Source organism: Nelumbo nucifera, chromosome 4 (genome assembly GCF_055504915.1).
Source record: "Nelumbo nucifera cultivar China Antique chromosome 4, China Antique-T2T, whole genome shotgun sequence".
In the NCBI taxonomy this organism is placed as follows: domain Eukaryota; kingdom Viridiplantae; phylum Streptophyta; class Magnoliopsida; order Proteales; family Nelumbonaceae; genus Nelumbo; species Nelumbo nucifera.
The window spans coordinates 27,691,818-27,719,773 of record NC_142652.1 but is presented as its reverse complement, the minus strand read 5'-3'; the positions used below and the strand labels follow the sequence as shown (position 1 = coordinate 27,719,773).

Below are 27,956 nucleotides of genomic sequence, written 5' to 3'. Positions count from 1 at the left end.
TCCCCATTCAATTTACTAGTTCTTCCATAATTATCATACAAATGGTAAGCTTGTGAACAGAATTAGTCTGAATAATCGAGACATCTTCTCAGATTAGGCATTCCACATGTCTCAACTGTCACAATTAGTCAATACATGATTTTGAAGTAGTTAACTACTTCTCACAATCATGTTTAATTTGCTTGATAGACAATCCAAACACTTAGAAACCTTGATACTTTTTGCCTAGAGGTTTAGAAACTTTTTCCTTTGGCTATCAAATTTCTTGGCTTTTATAACATGGTTAAGCTCATAAAAGAAAATAAACTAAACCCAAAAGGATTATGGTTTCTAAGGATGACTAAGTTCGGTTTTATTGAGCATCTATGAGATGCATAACCCAAAAGGATTATGATTCCTAAGGATGACTAAGTTTGGTTTCATATCAACCAATAAAAGGTAAAGTTGCAACTTTAAATTCTCATATTTTCAGGGTAAATTACAAAGACCCCCTTCCGTTAGCTTTCCGTCCAAAAAGGCCATTATAATATTTTTTAATCCCCATACTACCCTTATAATAACTAGACAAAAAAAACATTGTTCATACACTGTTCATCTTCCCCAACCTTTCAATACTATCCTTTCGTTCTTTCACATTTTTCTCTCTCCCTTAATCTCTCTTCTTGCCCTTCCCCTTAACAGCGTTAGGATTGAACCCATTTAATTCAATTCCGATATCTCTTTCTCCATTACTGCTTTCTTCATTAAAAAAAAACAACTACCATTACTATATTCTCGACAAATATTGACTTCAACTATGCGATCCCCTGGTTCAGAAACTTTAATAAGGGCCCAATTAATCAAGTCCCGACCATATCTATCTTCGAATGCCTACCAAAACGTTTTTCTTGTCTTCATCCTTGTTCTCTGTTACACCCTCCACGGTGGCCATCATTATTTATTCCCTTGTCAAACTTATGATTTCAAAATGTCTTTGGATTTTTCTACTCCTTGAAATTGTAGAGTTTCTGTAAGTTTGTCATCATTAATACCAGGCTTGCTCCTTAAGATGATTTTTCCAATATCTGCAACAAAAGGTGATCATGATCATATCCCTTTGTATATTTACAAGCGTCAAATTAGAAAAATATAAGAAATTAAATATATGACTCCACAATGCAAGACACTGAACGCTCTCCTTTCACTCTTTGTTGACTTAAATAATACTTATTAACAAAATATACAATTAACAGAAGAAGGGGCTCATTATCTATGCAAATTTATCATAAGAAAAACATCTCATTCTCTTAATGAATAAATAGAAAACAAAACTCCACATATCATCTCAAGGACAAAACAGAAAACCCGTATATTGAAAAGAGTACCAAGTAAGGAAAAGTTGAAGATGACAAACAATGCTTAACAACATAAATCTACCACCTAAAGAACTCCACATATCATCTCAATGATGAAACGCAAAACTAGTATAATGAAAAGAGTAAGGAAAAGTTGAAAAATGATAAACAATGCCTAACAACTTAAATCTACCTAAAGAGTGTGTGCTTTTGTCCTTCAAGCCCCACATCCTTTTAAAAGAAATTGCCACCAAAGATCATCAGCCTATCTACTGCGACTAATATCAACACTTCAAAAAGGATTAAAAGACAAAGAGGTAGGAGTCTTAATGATGACTGAGATCCATTAAACAAATGGGGTTATCAAAATAAAATTAGAATAAAAATAAAAAAAGAAGGATAGATAAGGTAATGAGAAAGAAAATCGAGAAAGGTAATGGAACCATTGGTTGGAGAGAACAAAAAAAAATCCCGTGAAGCATGGACGAATGAAAGAGAAAGAAAATTTGTATGCATTTTGCATTATGGGTAAGGCTACATACATTTGTCCCTTTCCATTGAACAAACCTTGTGCATTGGGCTGCCTTACCTATTCAAACTACCAAAAAAGGGTTAAATCTCAATAATATAATGTACAAGGAGGATTTTGGAGGGGTCAAAGTTCAGGATGAGATTGAAGATGGAGAAGAGAAGAAAGGGAAGATGAGAAATGGGTTGTTTATGCCATTTCATTTCGGAGAGTTGAGAGAGAGAAAGAATGAGAGATGATGATGGTAAGGGAGGAGAAAATAAGAGAAGAAAGGAAAAACAATAGGTTAAATAAGTTAAAAAGAAAACAAAAAAATAAAATAGAAAAGGTTTAATAAGGTCTTTTGATAATTTAATGCATTTGATCGTCTTACTTAACGGTAAGGGAGGTGTTTGTCTCATGGTCATAGTACAGGGGTTTTTGTCGCAAAATAAAGTATAAGGGGTTTTTATCATAAACCCCATAATACGAGGGGGTTTATATAATTTACCCTATTTTTTGTTGTTTTTTATAAAGTTTGTATTGTTTTTATAAAGCAGCTTAAATATAATCGAGCAAGTAGGTTGTCTTCAACCTCTCGCACCATCACCGAACTGCAGTGGCAGAAGCCCGTGGCAACCTCAGATTGAGGAGAGGCGAATCTGTTCTTTTTATCAATCACGCCTCGGATAGGTATGGCCTTCTCACCCCTCTATTGTTGTCTTTCTCTACCTCAAGTTTCTCATCCTTGAATTTCTTCTTCTCTGCTTCTTCTCTTCTCACTCGCCCTCTCTCCTCCTCTGCTGCCGGTGAGCAGGTTAACCACCGAACGTGTTTGACAGCCACCTTTCTCCTCCTTCTTCCTCTTATCTCTCTCCCGTTTCAGTTCGTTTTTTTTTTCTTCCTCTCATCCCCTTTATAACGCTGCAACTAAACCAGAAACAGAGCCGCCGTCCCTTGTGTAAGACGCTTCATCCAGGTAGCTCGACCTCTGAAAAATTTGGAGGTATTTTCGGAGTTCGGAGGACACTCTCAGAGGTGCAACCGAACGACCACTGTTGCTTTTTCAGCGTTCGGAGGTCTGTTCAGCGTTACCGAATGCCACCTTTCTCCTCGAACGAGGGGAGCATGACGTTTTGCTCAAGAACCGTAGGGCTAGCCTTAGGGCCAAAGGAAAAAGATTTCTATGGTCTTACTGGTACAAGTAGTACTGAGAGCGCGTAGTAGTCTAGGTCCTGTTTTTCGTCTCTGCTTCCCCTTCCGGGGTTAGTCGCCACCTTTCCTCCTCCTCCATCAATTGGTGAATCTAGGGCTTATTCCCCGTTTTGATTATTTATCTTGTTTGACGAAATTTCTTATGTTTTTTCTGTGTGTGTGTGTTTTTCCCCGATCTGTGTTTATGCAGATTCTAAAGCTTGACCGGAAGAAAGAATGGTGGCTAAAGACGAGAGCAGTGAGAAATCATTGGAGTTGTTTTTGAAGATCGGTTTGGATGAGCGGACTGCTCGGAACACCATTGCCAATAACAAGGTTACCGCCAACTTAACTGCAGTTATTCACGAGGTATGAGAATCTTTAGTGTCAACTATGCATTTTGTCATTCATGTTACTTGAATTTACTATCAGGGTTTTGATTCTTTTCTTGTAAACAGTACCCTGTGTCTTCTGTTATATAAGTCTCTGTTTAATTTTGTCCTATAGAATGATTTATTTATTTTTTATATTGGAAAATAGACGTTTTAACATAGTTATTCCACGTTGTTCTCTTGTGAAAATTCTACATTGCATGTGACTATGGTGTGAAGTTCATCCATTCAACTTTATTATAACAGAGAGACTGCACAATTGAATGCATGCATTGGTTTGTAATAATGCATATATGTTTTGGAGCTGTCTGATAAAAAGTTATGTCTTTGGACTTACATCGTTTCCTAGGGTTGGAGTTTAGATGTTCGATTTACACTCTATTTTCTCTCTCTCAGGCTGGTGTTACTAATGGGTGTAGCAGGGCTATTGGGAATCTTTTATACACGGTAAAGTTATTTGTTATTCATTACCATGATTCTGCATATATGGAAGCCTTGCATATTGATTAGTTTTTTTTTTTTTGGTGCCTTGTGCAAGTCAGGTTGCTACCAAATTCCCAGCTAATGCACTTGTACATCGGCCCACGTTGTGCTTGAATACGTGGTCTCATTGAAGGTTAGAGACAAGATTTCAATTTCTAACATTATAATGTGTAATGTATTGTTTGCTGGGATAATTCTAGATGATTTTCTTTTATCTACATGCAAAGTTGGGGCAATGTGTATTTACTCACTTCTTAGGACGGGTATATAAGTTATGCTGTCAATTTTGCGTGACCTTCTTTTGTTGTAGTAGAAAGTTTGAGATATACTTTTTTTGTTTGATGATCATTATTTTTGCAGATAAAAGCCCCAGCTCAGCTAGAGGCAGCTTTCTCATTTTTTACAAGCATTGGTCCAGAGAAATTTCAATTGAATGATTTTGAAGAAAGTTGTGGTGTAGGTATGGTTTCACAAGAAAATGGTTTAATATCATGATTTGTTTCATTGCCGTAACATTATTTTGATCAATAACAGAATCAATATCATTCATTAAGAAGAAAAATAGGGAAGAGAAAGAAGGGGGAAGGGATAAACTCTCTTAATCTCTCCCCAAGTGAAAAAATTTACAACACAGCCCAAAATAAGCTATTCCTTCCCAACCCTTGTTTAGCAAGTGTATCAGCGAAGGCATTTGCATCTCTTCTGACCCAATTACAATTTACAAGTCACCTCTATCCCTTTTAACAGTTTAATGGCTTTCCTCTTCTCATATATATAGCACCACCATCCAGCCTCCTCTTTTTTTTGGAGCCAGCTTATAACAAGCTTCGAATCACCTTCAATTAACAATTTCCTAATGTTCAGCTCTTTAGCCTTTTGAATCCCTTCCATAACCGCCATAGTTTCAGCCCTTTGAGAGTCTCCAACTCTGATTGGACCTGAGAAGAATGCAATGACAATTCCCTCCTCATTCCTGAGCACTCCTTCAATGCTAGATGGACCTGGGTTGCCTTCGCTACTACCACCAAAATTGAGCTTAACAACACCTCTAGGAGGTGGGGACCACACAGGTCTCACCACCGCCCTAAAGGGGGAAGAATTGACTACCTCTCCAATTTCTCAACATCTCACCCCCAGAAACATCCTTGAAGAGCTCCGACTACTTCACCCAATGGATCACCTTGATGATAATAGCCTCAGTAATAGATTCTTTGCTTTGTTCTTTACTAAGAAATATTTGTTGGTTCATCTCATCCCAAATTGGCTAGTACACCGCTGCCCTTTTTTTGATAAATAGTACACCTCTGCCCTACTTTCGTAAGTTGGTCAAAAAGAAAAAGATTGCTTTGGAGGTGACCGCTGCCCTTCTGCACCTCCGAAGCAATCTTCTTCTCTTTTTTGACCAACTTACGAAAGTTGGAGCAAACAAGCTTTGTACATTAGGTGGAGGGTTCACTTGCACATGAACAAAGAAAACGACCATTTCCAAATTGGAGAAGAATAAGGGTAGGGGATTAATAAGTGATAGCAATTCTCACCATTAGCTTTGCATAGAGAGCATTGGTGGAGGGAGAGGCACCAATTAGGTCTTTTTCTTTGCAGTAGCTCACAAGTATTAATTCTTTCCAGATACATTTCCTAGTACAAACCACCCATCCTAGGAGGTAGGGGTGAGCATGGGTTGGTTTGGTTCCATGGCAGAACCTGGAACCTACACTGTAGTGGTTGGTTCTAGGTTTTTGGAACCAGAACCTACCTTGTGGAGGTCGGTTTGAGGGTTGGTTTTAGCCTTGGTGGTTCCAAGGTTTACTTGTGGAACTTGTTCTTTCTTTACTCCCCCCTTCAAAAAAAAGAAAAAGAAATATGTTCTTTAAAAACTTGATCTTTAATAAACATAATATATAGTTTAAAACTTATATTATCTTTATTGATTAAATTGAGTAACTTGTGTAGATTATCATTATATGGTTCAAAATTTATAATTTGAATTTGAATTTGAATTTTGTAGACATTCAAATATTAAAATGAAAACAAATGATCAAATTACTTAAGTAACTCAAAGGTCAGGATGCCAAGTAACCATGAGTGCTTGGGTGCATCTTTTTTTCGGGATCAAAGTAATGAAGGTTGAATTTAGACCTGGATTAATTGCACCCCTTTCAAAAAATTCTTCAAACACCTTCAATAAGTCATCTTTTAATATCTCCCAACAATCTTGGTAAAATGACATAGCAAAACCATCAAGGCCGGGTGCTTTAGCCCTATTCATAGAAAAAATTACATCCATGAACTCTTCACTATCAAAGCTTCTCTCCAGCCATCTCTGGGACTCCTCTGAAAGCTTAGGCCACTCCAACCCATCAATCCAAATCTGGTCATTTAGGGGCTTCCTAAAGATTGATTTGAAGTGCTCTACAAAGACTTGAGCAATCTCACTTGTTGGCAAACATTGACTCCATTCACCTCCAACTTTGAGACAAAATTCTTCTTTCTCCACCCATTTTCCAATGCATGAAAAAGTTTTGTTGTTCCTATCTCCCTTGATCCACTTGCTCCTTGATTTTTGCCTCCAATTTATTTCCTTTTTCAACAAAAGATCTTCCAACTCCTTCCACTACCTTTCATTCCTCTCACCTTCCTCCAATGTGCCAAATACTTCCTTTCCATCCTTTCATACCGTTTTAAGTTCCATTCCTTGATCTTGCCTTTGAGCTCTTTCAACTTCCAATGGAACCTCATTCTTTCCCACTTCACACATGGATTGCTCTCCTCCCACCAAACTTTAACTCTTTAAATCCACTAGCATATAAACACATATTCTCAAATCTGAAAGGAGGTGGACCTTTACCACCCAAGCTTTCCTCGAAAATGGAAATTGGACAATGATCTGAAGTCACTCTTGGCAAGTCTCTAGAACTAGACCCCTCTAGTGATCCATCCTCCTAGTCAACTGTGAATAAAAATCTAATCTAGTTTGGAGCAAATTGGGTTGTCTTGTGGATTGGACCAAGTAAAATTATTATAATAGAGAGGTAGTTCCTTTAGCCCAAAAGCATCAATGACGTGATTAAGTATCCTCATGCTCAAATTTATTCTCCTCAGATTGTTAGTTTCTTTTAAAAATCTTGTCACATTAAAATCCCCTTCTATACACCATGGCCCATCCCCCAATTCCTTAATATCTTCCAATTCTTCCCAAAGCTTATTTCTTTCCTGTATTCATTGGGTCCATAATCATTTGACAACACTCACACAAATCCATCTGAAACATGTTTTAACTTAACTAAGACCGAAAGTTTTCCCACCAGCTCCTCCATTCCAATTACAATCTCATTCTTCCACATTGTCACAATACCAGCCGCCCTGCGAAGGGCACACAACCAAACTCCAACCCCTGGCTTTCCAAATACTCCTAGCCCATTTTCTATTAAATTCCATCACCTTAGATTCTTGAATTAAAATGATATCCAACTTCTCCTTTCTCACATCTCTTTAATAGTGGATCTTTTCCTTGCCCTCTCTAATCCTTTAACATTCCAACTTACAATTTTCATTCCTCTTCTCAAGAAGTTACCCCTTTCCAAGGTTCTCCTACTTGTTACCCCTCACCCTTCCCTTTCTTCCACTAAACTCCATATCTCCCTCTACATCCTTTTTTTAGTCTTTCCACTTCACTCAACTTCCTTTTTATAATCTTACCTCAGTGATTTAAAAGGTGCGCCATTTTGGGGTATGCGCCTTGCCTCGGTCCCAGGTGCACCTCTTTCAAAAGGCGCGCGCCTGGTGCGCTTTTTAAAATTTTGCGCTTTTTGCTCATTTTTGAGTCTAACGGCTGGGTTGGGGGCTTCGCCGGCCTATGTTGTTCGGTTCACTTGCTCATTTTTGAGTCTAACAGCCCGGTTCGCTCGCTCATTTTTGAGTCTAACAGCTCACCTCTTTCAAAACACTCGCTTTGCTCGCTCACTGAAGCTTCGAGAACCCCCTATTTGCTTATGTTGTTCATTCATTCATTGCAATAAAATAGCTTCTTAAAAGGCAATGAAAGTTGTAAAATCATTATTTTTTATGTGAGAAATAAGAATTTCAGACCCTAACATAGACTTGTTCGGGCTTGACTCGAGGGGCGTGCTACAAAGGCGACTCATAAAATCAAGAATGCAATATTCTTTTACATCACATTAACTACTTGAAGCAATGCAATTAAGGAAAAAAAGAGATTTTGGGTTTTACATGCTTGAAAATGCTTTATATGTTTGCTTTTATTTTTAAATTTTCATTTGAATACACTTTACATGTTATATTTATGTATTTTAATTTTAGATAATAGGTTTTTTAAATCATTTATTTTAAAATTTAAGTTTATATTTTTATTAACATTATGTTTTAATATTTTTAAAATTTTTTGGCATTTTTTTGGAGTATTCTGACTTTTTTTAATTTTTAGCATTTTTTTTGTAATTTTGCGCGCCTAGCCTTGCACCTTACGCCTCAGGCGCAAATTGGCCCTTGCGCTTTTAAAACACTGGCTTACCTCCCTCCTTGTTCTTTCTCAAATACACTTTGTTGTCATTTGGCTCTTGTAATTTATACCCTAACTTCTCCACAAATTCAGCCATTTGATTTGTATGCCCCATCCCATCATCTCTTGTCCCCATCCCCCATGTCACATTCACCTTCAAAAGTTGTAGGATGTTCATTAGGCTCACTCCTTTTTTCTCTCCCCTCAAAATATTTTCCTTCCTTTCTCCACTTCCTTTCTTTCTAACTGTATTGACACAAGTACCTGGACCTTGGAGAATGGAAGACGTAGTCACATCCAATGGCTTGTTTGTCTTTCTTTAGACATCAGATTGGTGTTCGCCAACTTCCTTGGTTGGGGTATGGGCTAGAAAATCTTTTGTTGAGAAAACACTTCTCTGTTTACTGCAAATACTCTGCGTTTTTTTTTTTTTATAAATGATAATAAATTTATTAATTCAGAAGCAGATTTAGAGTGAGTTCATACAACATTCCAGGGAGAGGCGCGAGCTGCAGCCCCTCCTTGAATCTTACAAGTAAACTAGGAAAGAAAAGCAAGAATCACAACTGAGCATTGACCAACATATTCCTTGTGAACCAACTAAATTTCTTCATTTCATTCTTGTAACGCCACATAGCCTCTTCAGGATTTTTCAACCAACCCACCACTTTGGAGTCCCCCTCGATCGTTAGGTGTTGTACCCTCAGCTGGTTTGCAAATTGCACCCCTTGTACAACAGCTAAAAGTTCTGCCCTGATGGAGTCCCCAATTCCCAAGGGACCTGAGTAGAGCAACAAAATCTCTCCCTTCTCATTTCTCAAAGCACCCCCTATTCCGGATAATCCTAGATTACCCAAGCTACTTCCATCAAAGTTCAACTTCAGTGAGCCTTCGGATGGAGGAGACCAGCTTGTAATTGATTTGTCCTTTAGGGATGAGCACCTCGCTACTACTGACCAATTTTTCCAAAGGTCATTAAAGGAGAATTGATGAAAGATTTCCAAGGTCTTCAGCCAAGGTATTGCCCTATTTAACACACAGTCTTTCAATTCCTGACTGCTCCTTTCCTTTTCTTGAAAAATTCAAGCATTACTCTCTTCCCAAAGAGTCCAAATCAAGGCAGCACGAGCACATCTCCACATAATTCTCCCTATTTTTGTAGGCCAATAAAAGGTAGAATGGTTGAAGAGCATGTGAACTTTTGCTGGTAGACTCCAACTGCTCCCAAACAACCAAAGTAGCCAAGCCCAAAGGTCTGTAGAAAAGGGACAAGATATTAATAGGTGGTAACAATCCTCATCGTGACCTCTACAGAGGATACACCAATTAAGAGAAATACAGAGGAAAGGTCTTCTCTTTTGTAGGTTATCTAGAGTGTTTACTTTCCCATGGAATACTTCCCAACAAAACGCCATAATTTTTTGGGGAACTGGCCTACACCAAATTTCTTTTGACGGAAAGGGTTGGTGAGTAGAAAGTTGAGAGATGGATTTGAGGAAAGAAGCACAAGTGAAGGTTCCATTGGGTCTAGGAGTCCATACCCTCTTATCTGGCTTGGAGGGATCCAAACAAACCTGATTAAGACAACCAAGCAAGACAAAAAGAGATTCAATTTCATCATCCCTAAGTCCTCTACGAAACCCAAAATCCCAAGTAGAATCTAAGGGTGTTCCCAAAGGTGAGACAAATTTTGAGACCACCTCTTTTTTTGTACAAAGAAATAGAAAATAGCGAAGGGAATAGATCCTTTAAAGGTGTGTCTCCTACCCAAATATCCTCCAAAAAATGAACAGTGTTACCAGAACAAACTTCATACCTGATAAAATTGAGGAATTGAGGAAGGGTATTGTGAATGGCCTTCCAAGGTGCTGCTAGGTTAGCTTGCCTTGATACAGCAGCATCGCATCCATTCTCTGACCTCCCATGAATGCTTCCCACCACCTCATGCCACAATCTCTCTCTTTCCAATGGCCATCGCCACAACCATTTCCCTAACAGAGCTTGATTTTTTCTAATCACCCTCCCAAGTCCCAAACCCCCATCTTCTTTACTTCTGCACACAATTTCCCAATTAACCAAGTGATCCTTTTTTTCTTGTCCCGGCTCCCATAAGAAATCTCTCATCAACTTCTCCAGTTTCCTAGCTTCCTTAAGCGGTATCCTAAATACAAACAAAAAATAGGTAGGTAAGTTAGCCAAGGTAGCTCTTACTAGGGTAATTCTCCTTCCTAAAGAGACATAATTCTTCTTCCATGAGGCTAATCTCTTCTCAAACTTTTCTTTCACTAGGGTCCAAAATCTACTCTCCCTTGGATTTGCCCCTAAAGGAAGCCCTAAGTATGACATAGGCCAAGTAGAGGTGGAACACTCAAGACACTCCGCAATAGCCTCGACCTCCCCTACCTCCAAATTTATACCCGCTATGCAGCTCTTTTCCAAATTAATTCTCTAATTAGAAACACTTTCAAATCCTTTGATTAGCTCCTTTAGGTTTGCTACTTTTTCGCTAAAACCTTATTCACAAAAGATCATTAGGTCATCTGCAAACTGAAGGTGGGTGATGGGGACTTGGTGTCTCCCTATTTTCCAACCCCTAATGGCATTTTCACTGTCAGCCTTAGTAATGATCCTACTAATCACATCAGCTACTAAGGTAAAAAGGAAGGGTGAGAGTGGATCCCCTTGCTTGACACTCCTGCGAGCTGGAAAAAAGTCCCTCACCATACCATTTACCAGAATAGAGTAGTGACAAGTACTGATACACCCAAAAATCCAACTACACCACTTGTCCCCAAATCCACAGTTTTGCATAACCTCTAATAGAAACTCCCAGTCCACCAAATCATAGGCCTTTTCAAGACCCAATTTACAAATGAAACCTCTCTTCCTAGACCTTTTCATTTCCTCCACACACTCATTTGCAATTAAGATCTGATCTGTTATTTGTCGCCCTTGAATGAAAGCCCCTTGGGTTTCACTAATGATAGAAGGGAGGACTGTTTTGATCCTCAACGAGAGCACTTTAGCTAGAATTTTATAGATGCTTGTCACCAGACTAATAGGCCTATAATCTTTTGGGTGGTTGGCATCATTCTTCTTAGGTATCAAGGCCAAAAAGGTGGCATTGATTCCAGGGCTTATAATGTGATTGTCTGCAAATTCCTTAAAGACTTCAACTAAATCCTCTTTCAACACCTCCCAACAGTCTTGATAAAAATCCATTGTAAAGCATCTGGACCTGGAGCCTTGGATCTATCCATTAGAAAGACGGTTTTCTTAATCTCTTCTTCCTCGAAATCCCTTTCTAGCCACCTTACCACTCTGTCATCAATTCTTGGCCATTCCACCCCTTCCACGACTGCTCTCTCACTCAAAGGTCTTCTATAAATCGATTTGAAGTGGTCCATAAATTTTCTGGCTATGTCATCTTGGTTGGTAATCACCTCCTCTCCTATCTCTAGCTTGGTCACAAGATTCTTTCTTCGTCTCCCATTTGCTAAATCATGGAAAAATCTAGTGTTCCCATCACCTTCCTTAATCCACTTGTGTCTAGATTTTTGTCTCCAACTGATTTCTTTCCTCAGTAACACCTCTTCTAAATCCTTTTTCAATTGTCTCCTTAACACTCTGTCCTCCTCGGTCAACCCATTTTGAGATTCCTTTAAATCCAAGTTTTCTATTCGAGAGATTAGGCACAATTTTTGCTCCTCAATTCTACCAAAATGATCTCTATTCCACTCTTTTATTTTGGCTCTCAACCTTTTTAATTTCTTATGAAACTTGATCCCCTTCCATCTTACCCCCCCTCTCCTCCTCACCCCACCATTCCTTCACTTTTTTTTACAAAAATTGGATGGGTAAGCCACATATTTTCGAATCTAAAGGGTTTGGGTCCTATAGGAAAAAACTTAGTACCTATCTGGATAGGACAGTGATCGGAGGTGACCCTGGGTAACGCCCTAGCAACCAAGTTTTCCAAACTATTCTCCCAGGCAAAGTTAAATAAGAATATGTCCAATTTCGAACACAAAGGGGTTTCTTGAAGGATGGACCAAGTGTAACTGGCATGCAACAAAGGTATTTCCTTCAATTCACATTCTTCAATAAAACCATTAAATTTCCTCATGCTTGTTGTAATTACCTGTTGGGGATTACTGGTTTCATCAGAGAATCTAATGATATTAAAATCCCCGCCTAGGCACCAAGGGCCATCCCATAGCCCCTTGATTGCTTATGGTTCCTCCCACATCTCATTTCTTTCTCTATAGGAATTAGGGCCATAAACATTGGTTAAGACCCATACACACTCATCCTCTACATTCTTACACTTAATGGAAACTGAGAATCTGCCTATCAATTCTTCCACTACTTCCACCACATCCTCCCTCCACAGTGTTACGATCCCCCCTGAGGCTCCCCAAGAAGGAGACGAGCTCCAACCTAAACCTCTAGACCTCCAAAAACTCCTCACCCATCTCCCATCTAATTCCATCATTTTGGATTCTTGTAACAACACAATATCGGGTTTTTCCCTTCGGAGTAGGTCTTTGATCACCCTTCTCTTTCTTGCACTCCCTAACCCTCTTACATTCCAGCTAATAATTTTCATCGAGACAAAATAGCAAAAACACCCATGAAAAGGCCATAATCTCCTCATTTTAGGTCGTTCCTAATCTCCCTCAATGTCTGAAATTAGCCTTTCCACTTCAGATCTTTTTTTCTTATTTGTTCTTCCCCCCTCCCCCTTCCTAATACAACAATCATCCTCTTTCTTTTCTCCATCCTTTCCAGCCAATGTCTAAGGAAGAATTTTACCCTGCTCACACTTATTTTGGCTACAACATCTCTCTAAGAATCCTTCATTTTTTTTAGTTCCTCCATCATTGTACAGATAACTCCCAAATTCTGTCCACCTCCCCCTTACTACTTCCTTCCATCACCCTCTCTCCTCCTTCCACTATCACCCTCTCTCTTGCATCAAAACCTCCTGGATGGGAAGCTGGAATATCTGTTACAGGCATAGCACACAAGTCAGTACCTAAAAAAGAATTGACACCCATACCTGGTAGGATGGGGGTAGGACTAGAATCACTGGAATTGAGTTGCTGACAGGTGACAAATGGTTTTAAAGCCTTTCCCCTTTTTGGACAAAGTTGTGAAGTAGACATAGTGAAAGAATCACTTCCTAACGACCTACCCACTTGGAAATCCTTTCTTTGTGTTTCCGACACTGGAATACCCACATCCATCCTCACGGCCAATTCTTGTCCCTCTCCACCAACATCCTGTAATTCATTTGATTCAGGGTCATCTCCCTTGACGAAGGGAAGAGGAGTTTTCACAGCTTTAGGACCATTTTCTTTACCATTTCTAGTCTTCCCCCCACCTGCCTCTTCAATCTCTTCCTCTAAAAACAACCACTCTGTATGCAAACTTTCTATTTCAAGTAAATCATTGTTGCTTTTCGGAGACAGACTTCCCAAACTTACAGTTTCGTCTCTATCAGAATCGTCACTGCTGTTTTGTTCACTCAACCAATCTTCAAACCTGTTTTGTTCAAATCACTAGGCTTTAGGTATCTTGGGTTGTGCCTATCTGGTGAGAGACGGTTCGCCAGGTTGGATGGGACCAACTGTAGAGAGCCTCGAGACTGAGAGTCTTGAGATTTTGCGCCTGAACTGTTCGATCGAAAGGAGGGATTCGAGGTAGAAGAAGATAAACGCTTAATCTCGTCTATCAGCTCATCCCTCCTCCCAATCACGTGCTTACTTAAAGGGTCTCTTGGCCCATCTGTCTTGTAATGGGCCTTGGGCTCAAAACTTGTAATAGAAGAACCCAGCTTTGAAATCTTTACTTGAGTTGCCTTCTCCGGCCCACCAGAAAAGGTATCCACTCGACTGGGCCCATTTTCTAAGTCTTTTCCTCCCACGTGACCTCTTAACAAGTCACACCCCCCTGTTTTAATGGTCGAACCAGCAACCAACCCTGTTTGAGGTTGCTGGTTCAGCCCTCTCCCTTTAGACACTGGTATATTTTTGTCTATTTCTCCTGACACCACCTGCGCAAAAGATCTGCCATTTGTCATAGCCTTTTCTTGCTTTCTACAGGTTTGACCTTCCATCTGCTCCAAGGCTTTTTGGCTTCCCAGAATTTGTTGGCCCTTTTTAGTGAAACATTCCTTCCCATTTGAATTAACCAATCTCACAAGTCCACGTAATGCTTCTTCTTCCTCCTTCTCCCCTCCTACCATACAAGCCTCCTTCCACAACCCTGCTTCAATGGAGGATGCTAGCGACACAAAGACAAAACTCCCCTCTGTTCGTACCTCTACCTTTCGTGGAATGTCTTCTGGCTTCACACCACTTAACAGGACTGCTACTGAATAAAGATCACCCCAGAAAGCTCCTTTCAAGATTCCTCCACACAATACTGCTGTAGACTCTGCTACTTCTTGTTTCCACAGATGAAATGGCAAGCCTATTACACGCACCACCACACCATCTTCAACAAATAAATCCTTGGAGTTGGATGTTGGATTCCATTTAAAGACTGTGAATGATCCGAAATCAGCCTGAATATTGATAGTTGATATTTCCAATTCATTCTCTACTGGATCTAGGAGGGCTTTACAGTTATCGAAGGGGGTTACTATGAAGACATTCCTCAGCTTCAACCTGGTTGCCAGTAAATCAGCTACCCTCCTCCAATCATTAACCTTTTCTTTGGCTTGTATCACAAACTTACTATCCCACTCTTCTCTCTCTAGACCTCCCACCATTTTGCATTAGCCTTTTGTTTTTGCCATGACCACTGGCCCTTGTTATACCCTGCTATTGCTGAGATATGCCTTCTCCTCCCTTATGGAGGCTTTTTTATCATTTGCTATTCTTTGAGCAACCAGTCAACTTCCCCCCATCCTTGGCTCTGTTTTCCTGCAGGTAGACACACCAGTTGCCTTCATCCCTTACCAAAAACTTCAGACAAAGCTATGAATAAGCCTTTTCTATTCCTCTTACATTCAACAACATATCTTCTCCCTTCTAATGTACTAAAAACCTGCCAGTTTATCTGCTTACCTTTTGAACAGGCTTCAGCTATGAACTCTCTTAGCCACTTGATCACTTCTAATCCTTCCAGCAATATTGTACCCTTTTTCGCTTCCCTTACCTTCAGGCTTACCTTCCCCTTGATTCTCATCTCTTCGAACAGGACATTTTTTGCTTCTATCTTCAAGGATCTTCTCCACTAACCTGCCTGCACGAACTCCATTCCCTTACCTTCAGGCTTACCTGCCTCACGAACTAGTACCTTTCCACAACAACAGTAAACTGTGGGAATATCTCTTTCCCGCTTCAAGTCTTTTGTTGGTTTTTCCTTTGCTCCATTCCCTTACCTGCAAATACTCTGTTGCCTTTCCTTTTCTGGGCTTTTCTTGCCAAGTCTCTGATGATCCTCATCTAATTCCTTATGGGCACCTTTCATTACATATAAATTTGCTTCGTATTCCTTCTTTGTCGGGCTTGGATTTCCCACCTCATTCCCGTTGCACTCCACCACATTGCCCCTACCCTTATTGTGGGCACCTCCAATTTAAGATTTTCTGAAATTAAATTTTGATGGGACCACTCAAGGCAACCCAGGTCCCTCTGGAATCGGAGGGGCCATAAGAAATAAGCAAGGGAACATGGTAGAACTCTATTCAAAACCGATGGGGAATGGAGACTCGTTAAAAGCTGAATTGTACACAGTCTTACAAGGTGTTCAGATTGCAAAAGAGATGAGTTTAGAGAACCTGGTGATAGAAGGGGATTCCAAGGTGGTGGTGGGCTGGCTAAAAGATTCAAATTCAGTGATATGATGCTATAGAGGTGAAATGAAGAAATTCAAATGGCTAAAAGATTTGAATTTAGTGATAAGGAGGCCCAAAGAGTATGTAATGAGGAGGAAAGATCAGAAAGATGGTGCCTAAAGGTGGAATTAGAGGAGATTTTGAGAAAGGAGGAAATTTCTTGGAGACAAAAATCGAGATGTAAGTGGCTATTAGAGGGTGATGGCAACACAATTTTTTCACTCAGTGGCAAATGGGGAATGAAAAATCTAATCTCTAGTGTTGAGATTGAAGGTCGGGTAATAACTTCAGAGGAAGAAGTTGTAAAAACAGTTGTGGATCATTTTAAGTGAATGTTTGCCACTATAGGTGAAAGGATCTTGGAGGTGGATGATCTGAATTGGACTAGAGAAGCGAAAGTAGCCCTCCTAGAAAAGCACTTCAGTGTGGAAGAGGTTCATGAGGCAATATTTTCAATGGAAAGATCTAAAGCCCCTGGACTTGATTGCTATAGTGCCCAAGAAGAAAGAGGCCAAATCTCCAAGGGATTATAGATCAATAAGTTTGGTGGGCAGCTTGTATAAAATCATTGCCAAAGTCTTTGAATGAAGATTTAAGAGTATCTTGCCCTTGATAATCTCCCAAAATCAAGGAGCCTTTGTGGAAGGGAGACAAATAATTGATCAGATTCTTGTGGCAAATGAATGTTTGGTAGAAAAGAAAAGACAAGGAAGGAAAGGCTTAGTTTGTAAATTAGACCTAGAAAAAGCCTATGATATAGTGGATTGGTCCTTTCTTTTGAGTTTATTGCAAAAAGATGGGTTGGGTGGAAGGTGGAGAAAGTGGATCTAGGGTTGTATCAGTTAGGCTCATTTCTCAATATTGATCAATGGTGTAGCTAAAGATTTTTTCCCAGCAAAAGAGGGCTAAGGCAAGGAGATCCCATCTCCCCCTTCCTTTTTACCCTTGTTGTCGAGGTGTTGAGTAGGTTGACTGTAAAGGCTAACCAAGAAAACTAGATTAGAGGTTGGAGGGTAGGAAGATATCAGGTTGTGGTGACCATTTACATATTGCAGATGACAATTATATTTTGTGAGGACTGCTTGGAATTCAGATTAAGAAATTTGAAGGCCCTAGTTGATCATTTTCATAGAGTCTTAAGTTTAAAAGTCGATTGGGAAAAGAGTTGTAAACTTGGGAGAGGAAGAGATTTGTTTGTTGGCCAAAATACTAGGTTGTGAGGTAAAGAGTTGGTCCCTAGATTATCTTGGCGTGCCCTTGAGGACTGCTTGGAATTCAGATTAAGAAATTTGAAGGCCCTAGTTGATCATTTTCATAGAGTCTTAAGTTTAAAAGTCGGTTGGGAAAAGAGTTGTAAACTTGGGAGAGGAAGAGATTTGTTTGTTGGCCAAAATACTAGGTTGTGAGGTAAAGAGTTGGCCCCTAGATTATCTTGGCGTGCCTTTGGGGGGTGGTATGATCCGGAGGGTGTCGTTAACCACTTCGGAACACCAGTTTAAACATATATAAAATTTTTCCGATTCTCAAACAATTACAAACGCAGTAAATGGTGAGAACGGGTCGTATCCACAGGGAAGCAAGGGAAAAACCGTTACATACTTAGATCTGGGAAAGAGAACACAAGTGGGAGTTGCAGAAATACAGAAATTAATTAATTAATCTGGAAAAATAGAATTCGAACATTGCTGAAAGTTAAAAGTGCAGAAAGATAAATAAATATAAGAAACTAATTAAAATGTCTGTAATCCGATCAGAGGTAACTGTCTCCGGATCTCTCCTTTGACCCTCGAACTTCTCGAGCTAGGCCTTCCGTCTTACCTGGCCGAATTCCAGATCTGCAGAAAAGAAAATGAAATTTAAATGAAATGAAAATAAATTGCAGAAAAGAGAAACGGAACTGGAAATAAAAGAACAAAAATTAAATCTATGACTAATGGTTGGGGTCCGAATCCAGAGGTGGCAGTAGTGGTGTTGGCGAACTGCAAGTAGGAACCCCTCCTCTTGCCTGGGCGTCTTCCTCTTCCTCTACCCTTGAACTTCTCAAGATCAGCCTTCCGTCTTACCTGGGGGCAGAATCCAACCCTTTCTCAGGAGCTCTTGGGTCATTTTTATGAAGAAAGGTAGATACAATTGGGATTAGAGAGAAAGAGGGGGGCGACAACTGGGTTTTAGCAAAGATAGGTGCCCTAGGGTTTCTAATGGAGGGTTAGGATGGTTCTGGGGTGATCCTAGGGCTGAGAAGAAAAGGAGAGGGCACCCAATATTATTTAGGGCTGAGATTTGGGCGCCCAGAAATGAATGGAGGAGATTGAGACGCCTAGGGTTGAAAGGTGGAGATTAAAAGAGGTGGGTGGCGCCCTAGAGTGGATGACTGAGATAGAAGATGGAATGGAGGGCTGAGATCTTGTGGTTAGGATTAGCAGTTAGGTGGCGCCCTAGGGGTTAAAAACTACAAAGAGAGTGCCCTAGAATGGATAGTGGAGATTAGGAGAGGTGGAGGGTGGAGATTAAACAGTTAGGGGCGGCTAGGCTTTGCTAAAGATGAAAAGAATAGGTTAAAAGGCGCCCTAGGGTTTGCTAAGGAGAGGGGAGCATGCTAATACAGTAGGAGGGGCGCCATTCTAGGTTTAGTAGATAGGAGGCGCCCTCCTGTTCTCAGTTTTTCACAAAAACACCCCCTCTCTCAGCTAGGCTTTACACTAGCTTCCCAAAAACTGTAATTCAGCCATAAAACCTTCCTAGTTTTGCACAGAATTTGCACAGAGACTCTCAGAGGTCACAACATTGAATTTAGCTGGGAAAAGGGCATACTTTGACTATTCTAAGGCCGAAAATACCCTTGAAATGATGCCCTTAAGGCATCAAAATACAGAGTTATCACATCCCCAACTTAACCATTGCTAGTCCCTTAGCAATGCAACCTTAAAATTACATTGGGCATAGAGATCCTTCCCATCTCAAGATCATCCCTTACAGAATTAGTCAAGCATCCTGATTCCAGAATTCTCAAACCCTGTAGAGATCGATATTGGGCTTAAGGGGTAAAACTGGCTTACTTTGAATATTATAGAAACTCGTGGCTTAAAAATCTTATTTACCCATCCATTTGCAGACTATCTTGATAAGCTGAGATTGATTTTTAAAATCAGATATGTATTCTTATCATTTTTGACAGTGGATTTCTACCCCTGAACTTGATTTGTACACTTATTTCTATTGTTACCTTCTACTGTTTGACACGAATATCGACACTTGCCTTAGGTGAAGAGACCCAGTTACAAAGTGTTAGGTGATTGTCTTTGGCATTCCTTTTTTCGTTTGACACGAATCTCGACACTTGACTTAGGTGAAGAGACCTGATTACTAAGTCTAGGGTATCCATTGTCCTTTTATTCTTTTTTTTTTTTTTTGCAGAACTGTTCAGGATAGTCCACTATCTTTTAACAATTTGAAGATTTTTTGTCTAATTTCTCTATCTTTCTCTTATCTTGGCAGGGGCAAACTTGAGAGTATATTCCAATTTCTAAATGGTTTTGACAATATTCAAATAAGATCAATTTTGACTCCTATCACTTGCTACCAATTTCTACAAAATTCAATATTCTTTTATCAGTTTCCTCAACTTTTTCTGTTTGGGAAAAATTTTAGTGAAATTTTAATTCTATATAATTAAAGGCTTAGCTTCACAATTTTTTTCATTTTTTCTCTCTCTCTTTCCTCACCCCCAACTTAAATGCCATTGTCCCTAATGGCATAACTAGAATAATGTAGAAAGGACTTGGGCCAAGGGGAACCATCAATAGGGTTTTCCTGAGGGGTTCAAGGTCTGCCACCTGGTCTCGAATCAGGAAAAGAAAAACTCTAATCCTAAAAGTAACTGAAAATTACGTTGGCTTGCCTCCCAACCAACGCTAAGTTTAACGTCTTCAGCCGGACACACTCACGCACTTTCTTCATCTAAACTCTCCGACTCACTTTCATCTTCCGACAGACAGGGTTCAAATTGGGCTAACCAAGGGGTAGGCATGGCATCTAAAAGATCGTCCACAATACCCACCTTGCACTCATCCTCCCCTAGGTTTGGATATTTAGAGGCACTAAAAATGTTTAACCGGACTTTCTGTTCCCCTAATGAAATGTCCATTTCTCCCGATTTACAGTTTGTATTAGCCGTTGCTAGAAACGAACATCTTAAGATTATCGGGATATGGTTCAGTTCTCGGTTGGGGTCATGTCTAGGACGATAAAATCCACTGGGAAGTGACAACCCTCTATCCTGACAATGACGTCCTCAATAACACTTCGAGGAGTCTTGATTGACCAATCAACGAGTTGCAGAATTACCGGGGTAGGTTTTAACTCGCCGATCTTGAATCTGTCATAAATGGATGGAAGTAGATTTATATTGGCCCCAAGATCCAATAAGGCCTGATCGAAGGTGATTCCAGAGATGACACAACTTATGAAAGGAGCACCAGGGTCTTTCATTTTTCAGGGAAGTTGGTTTAGGAGAGCTGCATTAACATCTGCCAGGAGCATCATTTTTTGTGGGGCCGGTCGTGGCTCCATCATTTGAGTACACAACTCTTTCAAGAACTTGGCATAAGCCGAGATATGTTGGATTGCGTCGAGGAGAGGGAAGTTAATATGGACTTCCCAGCTCTCCTCGTTGCAAGTTTCTTTGTTCTTTCGCACCTGCTCGACTGTGAGTGCAGTTGGAAAGGGAACTGCGGGGTGGTTCACTATAGGCTCTTCTTCTAAAGTTTCTTTTCATTCTTCTTCTCCCTCCAACTTAGGGTCTTCTTGCTCATTTTCACTAACTCTCTCACACGGGTCCTCTAAAATCCTCCCACTCTTTAATGTTGTAATAGCCTAGGTATTTTCAGGCTGAGGGTTCTTAGGAGGTGGTTGAATTTGTTGTGGAGGAAACCCGATGGCTGATTTGTAATAGCCTTGGTATTTTCAGGCTGAGGGTTCTTAGGAGGTGGTTGAATTTGTTGTGGAGGAAACCCGGTGGCTGATTTCTAGGATTCACAACCGGTTGACTTGGTAGTTGTCCTATTTCTCTCCTTTTCTTGGCTTTGGCTAGCTGTCCTATTCGGCTCTCTAATCTATCGATGGACTGCTGCTGATTTAGGATCAACTGAAGAAGCTGCATGAATTGGTCGTCTACTATACGGGTCTGAGGAGGTTGTGGGTAAGCCTGATAAGCTTGGGCCGGTTGGTTCCTAGGATACATCTTCTAGAATTGGCTCTGCCCTTGTGGTTTCTGAAATTTCTGAGCCATGGAGTTAGATGGATGGTACTGCTGGGACTGTGTATAGGTTTGACATGGTTGAGCCGGTTGAGTCCCAGGATAATCATTGTACTCCCAGTGAGTCTGAGCTTCAGACCATTGAGAGTGCACATCTGACAGGGGGGTTTCTTGGGCTTGGGCCCTATAAGTGAAGTTGGGCTGATTTTCCCACCCAAGGTTATATGGATTAAAGAATGGGTTAGCATTGGGTTGGAAAAATCTGTTGGCCGCATATACTTGGTTTGGACTGATTGGTTGACATAGGCCTGTCGCAAGGCACTGGTTAACATGATGGGCCGGGCTTGCACTGATGAAACATGATGGATAGTGACAAGGTTGGGTATGGGGCACTTTGTTGACGATATGCAAGGACTTGGTCAATTCTGTGGGCCATCCCATTAATCTTGTCCAGTTGTCGAGACACATGGTTCCAATCTATTTGTGGCTCAGGTTGGAAGTAGTTTTTCATTCCACAAACTCCGGCCATTGAATTCATTTTTTCTTATTTTGTTTTGACCCCCCTTTTTCTTCTCTTTGAAATTTGAATTTGAATTTCAAATTTGGATTTTGAAATTTAAACTCAAATTTGAATGTTTCTCTTTTTTTGTGTTTTTATTTTTTGATTTTCTCTTTTTTTTTTAATTCGAAATTTAAATTTTTGAAATTTAAATTCAAATTCAGATTTTGAAATTTAAATTCAAAATTGAATTTTTAAAATTAAAAAAAAATGCAAGCAAATCAACCACACAATCTAGGACCTAGGGTTTCTTAAACTAGTGGTTCAACCAATGTGAATCCTCTCAGGTTCATTTGGAATTACACCACTTCCTTGGATTAGCCAGGTAAGAGGTGGGGATGTGGGAGGCTCCCCTTGCTCTCGCAAGAACCTAATTAAGTAACTACAAAACCCGCTTAGGCGTAGCCATTTAACTTCTTTCCTTAGACACCAACCGCTGGTTATGGAATTTATTCACAAGTTTCCCTAAAATTAAGCACACACTTTTGAATCAAGTGTGATGCCTCCCAAAAGGATCTTGCTATCCAAATTTTAAATTAGGGTTTAGGGTAAACCACACGTGAAGGGTGGTGATTTTTGGGCCAAGGAAAGGTGATGAAATTCCCACCTTATCTTATTTAAATTGGATGCCTTTAAGTGGATTAACGGAAAAACAAAATAAACAACGCAAATGCAACTAACTACAATGCATGAACAATTATTTCTAAAATGCAATTCAGCAATATAACATAAAGTAATAAAACAAACTAAGCAAAAGAAGCAATTAAAATAAAAGAATAATCTAACACATTCACAACTAACAAAATAATTTCAGCAATTAAATAAACCTATATGATGCATGTTCTAGAATATCAAAGCCTAAATGTTGAAATGCAAATGCAAAACTTTTAAAATATTAATTACTTTTCTTTTATATATTTTTTTGATTTTGATTTTTTTAATTCATTTTTTTTGAAATTTGAAAATTTAAATTTAAATTTCGAAATTTGGAATTCAAATTCAAATTCAAATTCAAATTCAGATTCGAATTTAAATTTAAATTTAAATTTAAATTCAAATTCGAAATTTAAACTCAAATTCGAAATTTAAACTCGAATTCGAAAATTTAAACTGTTTCCTATTTAACGATTAATTATTCATTTAAATAACAAAAAAAAAGAATTAAATAAGGCAACAAATAATTATAACAAACAGAAAATTAAAGAATTAATTATGCTAAAAAGATTAACAACTACCAAAATAAATTCTAACAAGAAAATTGCTATTCTAAGAATTAAACCGAAAAGAAAATAAAAAAAAAGAAAATTATGCGGTAATAAATAACATGAATTAAAATAAATGATTTTTTTTTTGTTTTTTTTTAAATAAAAGAAAAACACAAACCTAATAAGACAAAAATTCGAACAAGAAATTAAAATAAGGAAAGAAAAATAGATCTAGAAACAAAACGGAAGAGAAATAATGCTAAAAAAAATCGGATAAAAAAAATTAATAAAAAAATAAAAAAATACTATTCTACTAAAAAAAGAGTTCGAAAATAAAAATAAAAAATAAAAAATAAAAAATAAAAAATAAAAAATAAAATGTTACGACTACAGCTTAGCTTATTCATCTCTTATTTTCTACGGCAAAACAAAAAAAAAGGCAAAATGCTTATGGAAGCAACAAGGGCGGCTATAGTTTGGACCACTTAGGAAGATAAAAATTAAAGGATTTTCAATGAGAAGAGCAGATTTAGAGAGGAAGTAATTGGAACAATAAAAATCTTATCTGCTTATTGGGTAAAAACTGTTGATATTTTCAAAGACATCTCAACAAATGATATAGTAAGGAAATGGAAAGTGAAGGAAGGGTTAGGATCCATCATATGAATGGCTGAACCATGTTGGATGGCTAGGTGAAATTTCGAAAATTTTGTTATCCTTCCGGGAATACAATTCCCTATGTTTCGAAAAACTGCATTTTTCTTGGATCTGTCTTGCACTGAACCAGACCAAATTTAAAACCAAACAAAAGGGAGATGTATACCTGATACTGGTACCACAAATGCAGATCCCAAGGTGGAAGTTCACTCTCAAATTAGTCCTAAAACCAACCTCTACCGAAGATGGCGTAGTGTACTCTTGAAGCTGGTTCAACAATGCAGTTTTCAACAAATTTGCAATCCAACTACTTGGATTGAACTGTGGAGGTGAGCACGAAATTTCTCTGAATTTTTCTTGCAAAAATTAGAGAGAAAATTGATCTCTATCAGTCCCAAAAGCTGGAGTCGAACTAGGGTTTCTTGGAAGACAAAAGAAGAAGAGAGAGAGAGAGAGAGAGCAGAATTGAGGTGTCCTAGTCTAGTTCGCCCTCTTCTTCTTTTATTTCTTTATGGAGCACTTCTCCTAATCAAATTAAGAGATTATGCAAATCTAATTTGGATCTGAACTCTATTAAGAGATAAGCCTTATCCTCTTGAGAGGATATGTGCTCCATACCCATTTCCAAACCCAGATTTGCCCCATCAGCTATAAGGCTCATGACCCAAGGATGTTGCATGGCCAATTTAGGCCTGATTTGTATGGTGTGGGACCCCACAATGACCTCACATAAGTCCACATGGGTTTGGCCCAGCCTCTGTGAAAAGGCCTGGCTGAATTCACTGCTAAATGCAGTGAACCCCTAAGCACATCACTATGGGCTCAAAATGGGCCCAACAATTACACTTAAATGATCATTGAATTCAGCCATCGTATGAAAACGGGCCCAACAATTACACTTAAGATAAAGCCCATTAAGTAGGATAAAGCCCATTAAGTAGTTAGCCCTGTAATGGTCTCTTACACTTCTCTAGGCCCATAATGATCAAACATTGCCCGACAGGGAAGGACCTCTCCCCTGGATGCAAGGTGTAGTGTCACACTCTTTGCTCAGATGGATCCCGGGAATTATATATATATATTATATCATATAAATATATTTTGCAAAACCAAATCTCAAATACAGTTGAAATCCACTACTAGCAGTTTATGTTTCCGTCAGAGAAGTGTAAGCCCTATCATTCACTTTGTCCGACAAAGGGGCCGATCCTATCACTATGATCACCCACTTAAGTGAATTCTCAAACTGCCCCAACATACCCAGGTTTTGACCCTCAATGGATCTCACTGATTGGCATATCAAAGATAACCCAATCCATCACCTAGTGCAGTATCATAACAAAGTCTAGGGGTTTTGTAACTTTCCAGTTTTGCCCATCAATCTCCAAGGTCCAGGGCATAATTGGAAAATGGTCCGGGTTCAATGTTTTAACCAAACACACATTGCATGTGCTTTGGGTCTAAACCTAGCAGCTGAGACAAGCTGCCCCAACTTCTTTGGCAGCACATCAGTGTCAGCCTTGGCAGGATGAACTCCCCAAGTCTATCCAACGGCTAAGAACATTCTAAACTAACACGAGTCTCATAAGTGTCTAGTTTAAGGGATAATTTCATAGAAACATACCAATATCAACATGAAACAAAAATGTACTTTTATTCATTTACAATAAATGTACCTGCACATCAATCTGATTGGAGCTAAGGGCATATGTTGTCTTACAGAAGGAAGTTGCACAAATGGAAACACATAAAGAAATTATCAAGATGGAATGGGAACCAACAGAGCCAAATAAATTGAAGCTGAATTTTGATGGTAGCTCCCTAGAAAACCCTGGGAGGGCAGGAATAGGGGGAATTTTTAGAAATCATCATGGAGATCTTGTAGTTTTATTCTCATGACCAATTGGGTATGGAGACTCGGTTCAAGTAGAGACAATGGCACTCTTACAGGGCCTGAAATTAGTAGAACAATTAGAAGCAAGAGAATTGGAAGTGGAAGGGGACTCACTTTTGGTTATTTCTTGGGCTAAGCAAGCAACTCGGGGAGATTGACCTTCTTGCTAAGAGTTTTAATTCTGCAGTTGGATGGGTTAAAAGGACAGCGAATGGAATGGCAGATACTCTAACATAACAGGGTGCTGATAGGCCTACTCTATTTTGGGCAAAACCGTAATTGGCTGTATTAAAATAGAGGGTTGCTGATCTATGTAATATGGGATTTTTTGTATGTTGATTTACTTTGGAAGCAGAGTAGCAAAAGTAATTGTAATCTGTTATTTAAATTAATAAATAATTTCTACTTTCATGATAAAAAAACAGAACATATGAATCTGGTTATGCAATAGGTGGGGAGGGATTGGCTGATCATCTTGCTAAACAGGGGTCTACTAGGGACCATTTATTCTGGTCTGCATTGTAATTTTATTTCTTATCTCTTGTAATGTTTAAGGGAGGCTGCATCTCATGCCTCTCCAAGGGATTCTTGTAAAATCTTATTTCTCTTGTTTAATGAAGTCATTTTCAATTATAAAAAAAAGGGTGGGGAGGGAAGCTATTACTTTGGCTGATTCTTTAGTTTAAGTAAGGGGACTTGTCTTGTAGAGATTGTATAATCAGTCCTACTCTAGATGAGAATTCAATAAGAAAAGTTCAGAGAATAGGGGGGAGAGAGAGAGAGAGAGAGAGGAGATTTTAGAAAAGAGTGTGTGGGTCAATAATAATTGCCTCCCCACTCAGCTATTTATATTAATAACTCAAAACATAGTAAATTTACAATATTGCCCTTACTGTTAACACAAATAAACAACAGCTGAAAATAACTGAGATAACTAACTTACTGACACTACTAATTTGCTAACGACAACATAAATAATATGCTAACAATAATACAAATAACTTGCTAACTAACTCTACACTCCCCCTCAAGTTTGGAGTAGATATCAATCATTCCCAACTTGCGTAAATCTATCTCCAACTTGGTCTTTGGGACTGACTTAGTGAAGAAATCAACAAGCTGCATATCAGAGGTAATATATGGAAGATACACTTCTTGAGAGACAATTCTATCTCTAATAAAGTGTCGATCCACTTCAATATGCTTAGTTCTGTCATGTTGAACTAGATTATGGGCAATGTTAATAGCGGCCTGATTATCACAATGCAACATCAAGGGCTTCTTATAAGAAATGCTCGGTTCCTCAAATAGGGATCTCAACCATGATACTTCAGCCACACCGTTTGCCATAGATCTTTATTCAGCTTCAACATTGGAACGAGCAACAACATTTTGTTTCTTGCTTCTCCAAGAGACAAGATTTTCTCCTACAAAAGTACAATACCCAGAGGTGGATCTCCTATCATCAGCACACCCAACCCAATCAACATCTATATAGGTTTCTATTTTCATGTGACCATTATATTTGAAGAGTATGCCTTTGCCTGGACATCTCTTCAGATAAGCAAGAATCCTTTCAACTGTAAGGTGAGTGGTTCTGGGGGAATGCATATACTAGCTAACAAGGTTCAAAATATCGATACGCCCGATACGTCGGTATGGGTGTATCGGGCGAATCGATATAGTGCTTTAGGCCTTTTTTTTTTATTTTTTTTGCAACTGGTTCAGGGGGGCCGATTTAGGTCTCCTCTACCCCTTGAACCGGTCAGACCTCCGATGGGTGTATCGGAGGGGTTCCGCAACGATAGTAACCTTGTCTTGAAGGGGCTCTCCACCTTCTACACTTATCTTATGATTTTGTTCAATAGGTGTGTCAGTAGGTTTAATACATAGCTTCCCAGTTTCTTCCAAAAGGTCGAGAACATAATTCATTTGGGAAACAAAAACCCTATGTTTAGGCCATACTACCTCAATGCCCAAGAAACACCGTAGTTCTCCCAAATCTTTGACTTCAAATTCTTGGTGAAGCAATTGCTTAAGAGAGTCAATCTCACGAGTATCAATCCCTGTCACCACAATATCATCCACATATACAGTAAGTAGAGTCA

The 27,956-nt window shown here is 39.2% G+C and overlaps 1 protein-coding gene across 11 annotated transcripts in view; it reads left to right on the top strand.

The window, feature by feature from the left end:
- The first annotated feature begins 2,402 nt into the window (after positions 1–2,402).
- LOC104602922 (glutamine--tRNA ligase-like) overlaps positions 2,403–27,956 on the top strand; it is a 45,596-nt gene continuing 20,042 nt past the window's right edge. For 10 of the 11 annotated variants that reach the window (XM_010266796.3, XM_088904359.1, XM_010266792.3 and 7 more), the window contains exons 1-5: positions 2,403–2,535; positions 3,248–3,405; positions 3,825–3,875; positions 3,971–4,044; positions 4,272–4,371. The gene's annotated coding sequence lies outside the window, so the exon portion shown is untranslated. Of the gene's footprint in view, positions 2,536–2,569; positions 3,108–3,247; positions 3,406–3,824; positions 3,876–3,970; positions 4,045–4,271; positions 4,372–27,956 lie in introns of those variants that run through there. The other variant, XM_088904357.1, reaches the window with a different exon arrangement.